Source organism: Bison bison, unplaced genomic scaffold (assembly GCF_000754665.1).
Source record: "Bison bison bison isolate TAMUID 2011002044 unplaced genomic scaffold, Bison_UMD1.0 scf7180017864239, whole genome shotgun sequence".
Classification (NCBI taxonomy): Eukaryota; Metazoa; Chordata; class Mammalia; order Artiodactyla; family Bovidae; genus Bison; species Bison bison.
This window is the reverse complement of record NW_011494811.1, coordinates 1,534,735-1,543,904: the sequence shown is the minus strand read 5'-3', so window position 1 is coordinate 1,543,904 and position 9,170 is coordinate 1,534,735. Positions and strand designations below refer to the sequence as shown.

Sequence of the window (9,170 nt, the reverse complement as noted above, 5' to 3'; positions counted from 1 at the left end):
CAAAGTGAAAAGTCAAAGTGAAGTCGCTCAGTTGTGTCCGACTCCCAGCAACCCCATGGACTGCAGCCCACCAGGCTCCTCCGTCCATGGGATTTTCCAGGCAAGAGTACTGGAGTGGGGTTCCACTGCCTTCTCCGAAATACACACTATATGATCCTATTTCTGTGACATTCTACATTAGGCAAAACTGATCTACAGTGATAGAAATCAGACTAGTGGTTGCCTAGAGCGTGCAGTGAGAGGGCCCACTGCAGGAACACACAGAGAATTTTCTCAAGTGATGAGTCGTGATTATACATATGCATATTATTTGACAAACTTCTCAGAACTTTATACTTAAAATGGATGTACTTTACTACATGTCAATGATACTGCAATAAAATTGATTTTAAAATGAAATCTGATAATTCTCAAGTGCAAAAATGCAAGTATTCTAAGCATCTAATATTTTTAAAATATATTTATTCGGCTGTGTTGGGTCTTAGTTGCAGCACGTGGGATCTTTGTTGCGTCATGCAGAATCTTTTGTTGGAGCAGAGACTCTTCAGTTGTGGCACGCGGGCTCAACAGTTTTAACACATGGGCTCAGGAGGTTGCAGTGTGCTAGCTTAGTTGCTCTGCGGCATGTGGGATCTTGGTTCCCCAACCAGGGATTGAACCTGTCTGTGTCCCTGAACTGCAAGGTGAATTCTTAACCACTGGACCCCCAGGGAAGTCTTTTCTTGTTCAGTTGCTAAGTTGTGTCCGACTCTTTGTAATCCTCTATTACTGACTCACAATTAATCAATAATAAAAGATAGCCCAAAGTTCCTCAAAGCATCAATTACTTGGTAACAACTGAGCAAAAAATGTGATTACATTCCCCTACTTCTCACACTTCTCCACAGAACAGACTATTACTTAGCACTAAAAAGAAATGGACTATCAAGCCATGAAAAAACATGGGGAACCTTAAATGCATGTTACTCAGTGAAAGGTGCCAGTCTGGAAAGGCTACATACTGTATGATTTTCACTGTATGAAACTCTGGAAAGGCAAAACTACGGAGACAGAAAAAAGATGAGTGGTTACTAGGGTTGGGGGAAGGGAGGACTGTAGAGATGTAGCACAGATTTAATGCAGTGAAACTCTCTATGATACTGTAAGATGGACTTAAGTCATTCTACACTTCTCTACTTCTGTAGAAGGTACAACACAAAGAGTGAACTCTAAAGTGAACCACTGGACTTTGGGTATTTACAATGCGTCAATGTAGGTTCACCAATTGTAACAAACACTCTAGGGGGGATGTCAATAATGGGGAAGGCTATGCATACGTGACTTCCCTTGTAGCTCAGTCAGTAAAGAATCTGCTTGCCAATGCAGGAGACCTGGGTTCAATTCCTGGGTGGGGAAGATCCCCTGGAGAAGGAAATGGCCACCCACTCCAGTATTCTTGCCTGGAGAATCCCATGGACAGAGGAGCCTGGCAGGCTATATAGTCCATGGGGTCCTAAGAGTTGGACACGACTTAGTGACTAAACCACCATGCATATGTGGGAATGGGGGATATGGAACATCTCTTGACCTTCTTCTCAATTTTGCTATGAAACAAAAATTGCTCTAAATAAATAAAGTCTTAATTTAAAAAAATAATAATTACCACCTCCCTGCTTTTCACCCTTCTACACCTAAGTGTTCCATGTCTCCATGATTCTCAATGTCCTCTTCCTTTTGCCTCTGGAGAAGGAAATGGCAACCCATTCCAGTAGTCTTGCCGGAGAATCCCATGGTCAGAGGAGGCTGGCAGGCTACAATCCACAAGGCTGCAAGAGCTGGACACCAATTAGCGACTAAACCACCACCTTCCTTTTGCCTAGAAACATACTTCACTGAAATGACTGGTTTAATTAACTCTTTACTGCAATAATTAGTTCCAATGATGAATAAAGTTGCTATAAACATCCATGTGCAGGGGACTGGCTTTTGTTAATTTTTCTATGTCCTGTCCCATACAGTACCCAGTACACCTATGGACCTCAGTTGGTGTTAAGTTTCTGTTAAACCATTGGAAATAACACTCCAGCCAGGAATTCCTAACATTTCTAATTCTGGGGAAATGCAGCAAGGTTAAAAATGTCTCTGTGAGCCTCTAGCAGGCTTTGTCAAAACCTGGGGGAAAAAAAAAGGCACAAAAGAAGAGAAATACAGGAGGGAAAGCCCAATGTCCCTAAAATGCCTGTGAGATAGGTTACGGTGCCTTTCCTAGATGACTCAGCTCTAACCCTGCTGCTGCTGCTGCTGCTGCTAAGTCTCGTCAGTCACATCCAACTCTGTGTGACCCCATAGACGGCAGCCCAACAGGCTCCCCCATCCCTGGGATTCTCCAGGCAAGAACACTGGAGTGGGTTGCCATTTCCTTCTCCAATGCATGAAAGTGAAAAGTGAAAGTGAAGTCGCTCAGTCATGGCTGACTCTTCACGACCCCATGGACTGCAGCCTACCAGGCTCCTCCGTCCATGGGATTTTCCATGCAAGAGTACTGGAGTGGGGTGCCATCGCCTTCTCCGAGCTCCTACCCTAGTAAAGTCTATTTTCTACACAGCAGCAGCAATGACAGGCACAATTAAATTAATTAAATTAATTATTTTTGGCAAACTGCTTAGATAAGTACCTGATACAGAATCAACATCATTTGTAAAACAAAACAAAATAAAATCCCCATTTAATTCTCACAAAGATTCTGAGTGGGTACTATTAATACCCTCATTTTCAAGAAATCAAGGTATAGCGAAGTGAGGTAACTTGCCCAAGCGCACGTAGCTAGCAATGCAGGCAAAAATGCTCTTAATCACTATGCTCAGCTACCCACTGCAATTATATTAAAATTCAATTCTCTTTTGTATCCACAGTGTTGTGCACAGAAACCTGCCCTATGGTCACTGCTCAATATATGTGTAGACTGAAAGAAAGATTCAAATAAGTGACTCAAGAGATTAGTAATGAGGCATCTTTTCACTTAAAACTATTATATTCTCTGGAGAAACTCTGGTCCAAAGATGAAATATGTGACTTTTTATTTGTTACTTCTCCCAAAACAGAGGAACAAGTATGCATGACAAACAAGGAGAGAATAAGGGAAAATCTTACATCTCAAAGGAACAGAAAGATGGTATAGCAACAAAAAAATGTACTGTGCTCAACTCAGTCCCTCTCCATCCTGGTGCCCCGTCTGATGGAAGCAACAAAGAATATGGCCTATGTGAATGAAAAAAAATACTGCCTTACAACATCAGTAAACAAAGGTTGCTGTAGCCATCAAGCCATCACGTTATAGCCGCCCCCGACGGTGAACCTTGAGCAAACTCAGGACTGAAACAGGATGCCTGTCATCAAGCAGTCAGCCACTGCTTGGCCATCTCCAATGAGGTATCCTGAGGAGATTCAGAGCAAGATACAGGATGCTGGCCTTAGAGCTCAGGCGCGTATCAAAGGAATGACTTCGATGAGCCCAGACTTTCGCGTCTTCCCATGTACAGAAGGAAAGACCTGGTGGCTCAGACGGGTGGCGGGTTGGGGGGGGGGGGTGCGGCCCCCGCCCGAAAAGGAGACCGGGGTTCGAGCCACAAAGAAAAGCTCTAAATTCATTAATTTGAGATGTCTGGTTTTCTTTACTTAACAGTAATCTTTTGATGTTCTGACTACCTGGTCTTTGTTGCAAAAACTCCTGTATATCCTGGCTCCTCCCTTACCTCTTTGGAGCAGACTGAGAGCTACCTGAGAGGCTTTGCCCTGGCCTTAAGTTCTCAGTTCTATCTGCCAAATAAAACATAACTTTCAACGTCTAGGTTGTGCTTTTGTTTTTTTAGTCAATACCTACCAAAGATGTTTTAGGCAGTACCTGTCAGGATGTACATCAGGGCCTCTTTTCACTGCTCCTACACTTCTCTTTCCAATATATAGGTAAGCATTTGATCTACCTATTCCAGATCCTTCCATAATTTGGCTTCTCCAAGCTGGCTCGCCTGTGGACTTGATGGTTTACTGCAACCAGATTACAACTAATTATACTGATCTTGGTTTAATTTGTTCTCTTTGTTTCCTAACTGTTTGTGCTTTAAGTCTGTCTGCTACACTTGACTCTGTTAATGTTACTGGTTGTGTTATTTACATCCTGACTATTTTGTAAGATTGTTGTCTCCTGCAGTTACTCCAGGCCTCCAACAAAACTAATGATATCTTGAGAGTTAAACATATATAACTCTACATAGAATAATTATAATAGTGCAACTCTAGGTATGGGAAGAAGCAACAAGGAAAAACATTTCTTGGATCATAATAAATTAGTAAGACAGGGGATCCAGAGAATTTTAAAGTATCAACAGGGCCTAATCCAGAAATTAGCACCTTGAGTGGCATAGCAACAGAATCTTTGCCTGATCTAGGAATGAGCCTTCCTAGGGAGGTTCATGGGACAAAAATTAGTCATGAAATGTTTCTTCCAAATGTTGGTCAAATTTATGACCAAGATTGTGGATGAAAAAGGTGCCTGCCACTTTGGTACACAAAGGATGTTGCAGCCATCATATTACAGCTGCTCGACAGTGAGCCCTGAGGGAACTCAGGACGGAGACAAACAGGCTGACCCACTGGCAAGCCATCAGCCACTGCAGCCACACTCAACGGTGCACCCCAAGAGGACTCAGAATGGGAAAGAACAAGATACTGGCCCTACATACCTGAGGTGTGTATCAAAGGAATGATTTCAATGAACCCTGACTCACATCTTCCCATACACAGAAAAGCCTTAAATTTCCTAACTTGAGATACCTACTTTTCTTTCATTAACAGTAATCTTTGGATGTTCTGACTACCTGGCCTTTGTTGCAAAAACCCCTATAATATTCTGGCTCCTCCTTTACCTCTTTGGAGCACTCCCTCAGAGCTCTTTGAGTAGCTGTCTTGTGGGCCTGAAGTCCCCAGGAAGACTGCCAGATAAAACATAATCCTCAATGTTTAGATAATGCATTTTTTTTCAGTCACCAGCATCTTTATTCTCTCACTCCACGATAAGCCCTTGTGCAAGAACTGAATGCATATGCCTGGTCTCTACTAGATCATGTCTCTTACTTAAGTGGCACAGTTAAGAACTGGATGTAGGTCTGTGTGACTGTAAATAATCCACCTGTGATGCAGAAGATGCAGGAGATGCCATGGGTTCGATCCCTGGGTCGGGAAGGTCCCCTGGAGGAGAGCATGGCAACCCACTCCAGTATTCTTGCCTTGAAGAATCCCATGGACAGAGGAGCCTGGCAGGCTACAGTCCACAGGTTTGCACAGTCAGATACAACTGAAGCGACTGTGTGACTTAAGCACAATTGAAGCACGCTGTGTGACTTAAGAATCCAGGCTCTGAACCACTCTAGAAAGATCACAGAGTCCTGTGAGAGCATAGGGAGAAAAAAAAATAGTGTTTATTTCTATATTTGCTTCCTTACTTATCTCTCCTCCTTCAACTTCAGTCTGAGTTCTTCTGATTCAAAGGATATATATTTCATTTCCTGTTTTCCTAATGCCTTGCCTGGCACATGCCACAGAGTAGTCAGCAAATGTTCATGAAATGACTAGGCAAATTGATGAATATCAAAAAATATAAGAATGTTGTTACATAAAGATAACTAGTAACATGGTCTATTTCAGCTTTCAAAAAGTCATAAACAAGGTTCTCCACTAAACACAATTTAAGAGAGAAGAATGAATTTGGTCATAATACAATGTAATGGGTAGGAAACTGACTTAAGATTCCAGAAACAAGGAGATGGAATATGTGGAAAAAACACATAGAGTGAGAAAAATATATGCTATAAAAACTGTATCTCTAAAGATTGCTTCAAGGATCAACTTTAATAAGAATTTTTTAAAGACAGATGTAGGAAAAAAAAGTTGATAGATGCTCAACTATAGAAACATTTTGTAAAGCCATGTGACTAGGCAGCACAGCAGCCTAGTAAATGCAGCTACTATACTAGGAGGTAGTATATAGAACACTGGGATCAACAGATCTGGGTTAAATTCTGGGCTTTTGAAACTTACTGACTTTAGAACTTGGGCAAATGCTTAACCTCTCTGAGAGACAATTTTCTCATTTAATAATCACACTCATGGTGGTTTTGAAGAAAAAAAAGGTTTATACGTATGTGTGTGTGTATGAAATAACTAGCATACTGCCAGAAAGATGATACGGATTAATACTGTTCCATCGCATTATCCTCTGCAACTCCCTTAAAGAAAATAGAAAAACAGAAATTCTGTTCCCTTTTTAAAGATGGTAATCAGAAGCAACTTGTTGAAACTTATTGAGAACTCAGTCCTGAACAAGAGAAACTAATACCCAACATGAAGTAAAAAAATCTAGATTAAATTCATTGTCATACTTCTTAGAGTAACTGAGTCTTTCCAACATTAAGAACTCAATTTGATAAAGGAAAAAGCAGGAGGCTTTGAGACTATAATCAAGCTGGATTTCTACAGAAAGAAAAGAGTGTTCGGTAAAGGACAAAAAGTGAACTCTTCAAATCTTTAAAGGCATTTGAAATTTCAACTGGTTCTTTAGACCACTTACTGTTGGTTAAAAATGGCAGGACTCATGAAACAACACATGGGATGGGCCAAAGAATCATGACCTCTTGGAGGAGGACGAAACTTCCAGTCATCCAACCTGAGGCTCTCCTTACAAGGCTCAGGAAGAAGGCATAGGATAGGTGCCAAGCTACGTATCAAGCTTCTTTTTGCCTCACCAGATACTCACTTCATTGTCATAATTTTTCCAAGATTTTATTTCCTGTGTAGTAAGCAAGACCAGACAGAACAGGTTCATTTGCCTTGCAAAATGGGCCCAAACACTGGAATTATCCAAGACCCTTGTCCCTGACAGAACACTCACACACAAAAACAAAAGTATATACATTCTTGCAATTACTTGATTAAATTATCAGGTCCCTGCAAAGGAAGCTGTACTGAAACAAAGAGTGAGGATACCGCCTACACACAGAAATGTGAATTTGGAACTAGAGGCTTTTCCTAGTTTGCTATTTTGGGACTACCCAAAAAGAGAAAAGACCGCTACTTTGGGACTACCCAAATTACTGGAAGCTTCTAGGCGTGATAACTGACTTATTCCCTATATATCTTAATGATGACACAGTGAGGAAAAGTGGAGTCAGACTGTGAGACTTCTTGGGAACACCACAGAGCAGGTAACTAGCTATGGCAAGTTGAAACCTTGTTAAATGAACCAACCAAACTTCAAAAGTCTGTGGCTCTACTCATCTAAATTTCTTAAAGTTTATAAACTTTTATGGGTAAAACATGAAAATGCTTAGAAAAAATTAAAAGTCTCTAGGTGAATAAATGCATTCATTTTGAATAAATGCACAAACAAAACAGAAATTAAACAACTCTGAGGTGAGATATATTAGCTAAAAAATTATTATTAATTATTCCTTTGATGCTTTTCCTAATTCCAATAATTCAGAAAAATGGTTATACTAGGAATTTCGGGTCTGTAAGATCAATAGGATCAGAAAAATTTCAGTGAATGGTCAGCTGAACATCAGCAACACTGTTATGTAACTACCAAAAAAGGTGAAGTGATATTACACTAAAAAATATTTAGTGACTGAAATAAGCAAGAGAATATCAGAGTGTTGCTCTGCTCCAGTCAGGTGATTCTGATAATATTGCAGATACTACATTGATGAAACTATGTTAAAACAGGTTAAATTCTTAAGCAGGAAACAAGAATCAAACCTCAAATCAAAACACAAGAGAACTAATGTAACAACTAGGGATATTTAGGCTTAGAAGGAAGAGACAAAACAGGAATACAACCAGCTGCCTTTAAATACTTGCAACTACCATTGTTTCAATTGGCCCTAGGAGAACAAGTACCAATGGATGAAAAGTACTGAAAAACAGATTTTGGTTTAACAACAATTTTCTATGTTAGTCTCAAAAGTCAATAACCATTAACAGGAAGAGAAGGAGAAATTTAAGTAAGAGAAGTATACCTAAGAGATTTGGGCATACTGAATGAGCCTTTGACAAAAGTTTAGGAGCTCCTATGAAGCATGGCATTTAACCATGCAGATTGGCAATAAATTACACTCTCATTAAGCTGATTTCTAATTTTTTATAACAAGAAAAAAGACAAAGATGATTCTGGGCCATATTTTATGAAAAATAATCTATAAGTTGTAGTCAAGCTACTAAAAAATTTCAGATGAGAAGACAGACTGATTTAGGTAGTAGTGATGGCAACAGACAGGTGTGCATGGCTTACAAAAACATCTCAGGTAGAGTGCCTGGTACTTGATGAGCTGTTGGAGACTTGAAATAACAGTATTTAGCAAGACTTACTGTGTTAATCTATTCATTTATTTCCTAACAATAAAAACAAGAGTATGAACACATAGTGTTTACCACGCAATGTTCTAAATATTTTACAGATTAACTGATTTCATCCTTATACCCCTTAGAAATGTACTCTATTATGCACACTTTATAAATGACAAATTAAAGCTTATATCAGTAAAGTTAGCTAATGAGTATCAAAGAACTAGTAAGAGGTTAAATAAACCCAAAGCTTCAGCTCTTAAAGCACTAGACAGCTATAAAGGAAAGGCAACAAAAGTCAACGTGGGCAGCAATGTTAGAGCCTAGTGGAGTGAAGAGCATCAGGAGATGAGAGGACTATGGCTGAAAATGAAGATTTGGTAGTATCAGAATCACATGACAGGTTTGTTGGGAGGAAAAGAGGAAAAAGCCCAAACAATTGCACTGAATCCAAATTCAGAGAGATGGGTTCTAGGAATTAACTTTTTTTTTAAAAAAGGAAAAACCAAACAAAGTTGGATAATTTTGAGGCGAAACCAGCTTTGGGAACATTTGTAGTGGATCTCTAAGGTCTCTTTCTGCTTCAGCATTCCAGTTAACCCTCTGAATGAATTTTCCAGAAATGAAAGGCGGGAGGGAGGAATACCAGCACCGAGAAAACGGATGTGCAATTACAGTCCACACCATTTATGCTCCTATTTTCACTAAACGGTCTCTCAGAAATAGGGACAGAGCTGACAAATGAGGGGTGTGGTGTTCACCAGTGCTGGCTAAAAAAGTAGGCTTCCCCACCCCAC

At 40.1% G+C, this 9,170-nt stretch overlaps 1 protein-coding gene across 1 annotated transcript in view; it reads right to left on the bottom strand.

The window, feature by feature from the left end:
• The window catches only part of SYNJ2BP (synaptojanin 2 binding protein), a 41,847-nt gene that overhangs the window by 32,094 nt on the left and 583 nt on the right, over positions 1 to 9,170 (bottom strand). The gene's annotated exons all lie outside the window — the stretch shown is intronic.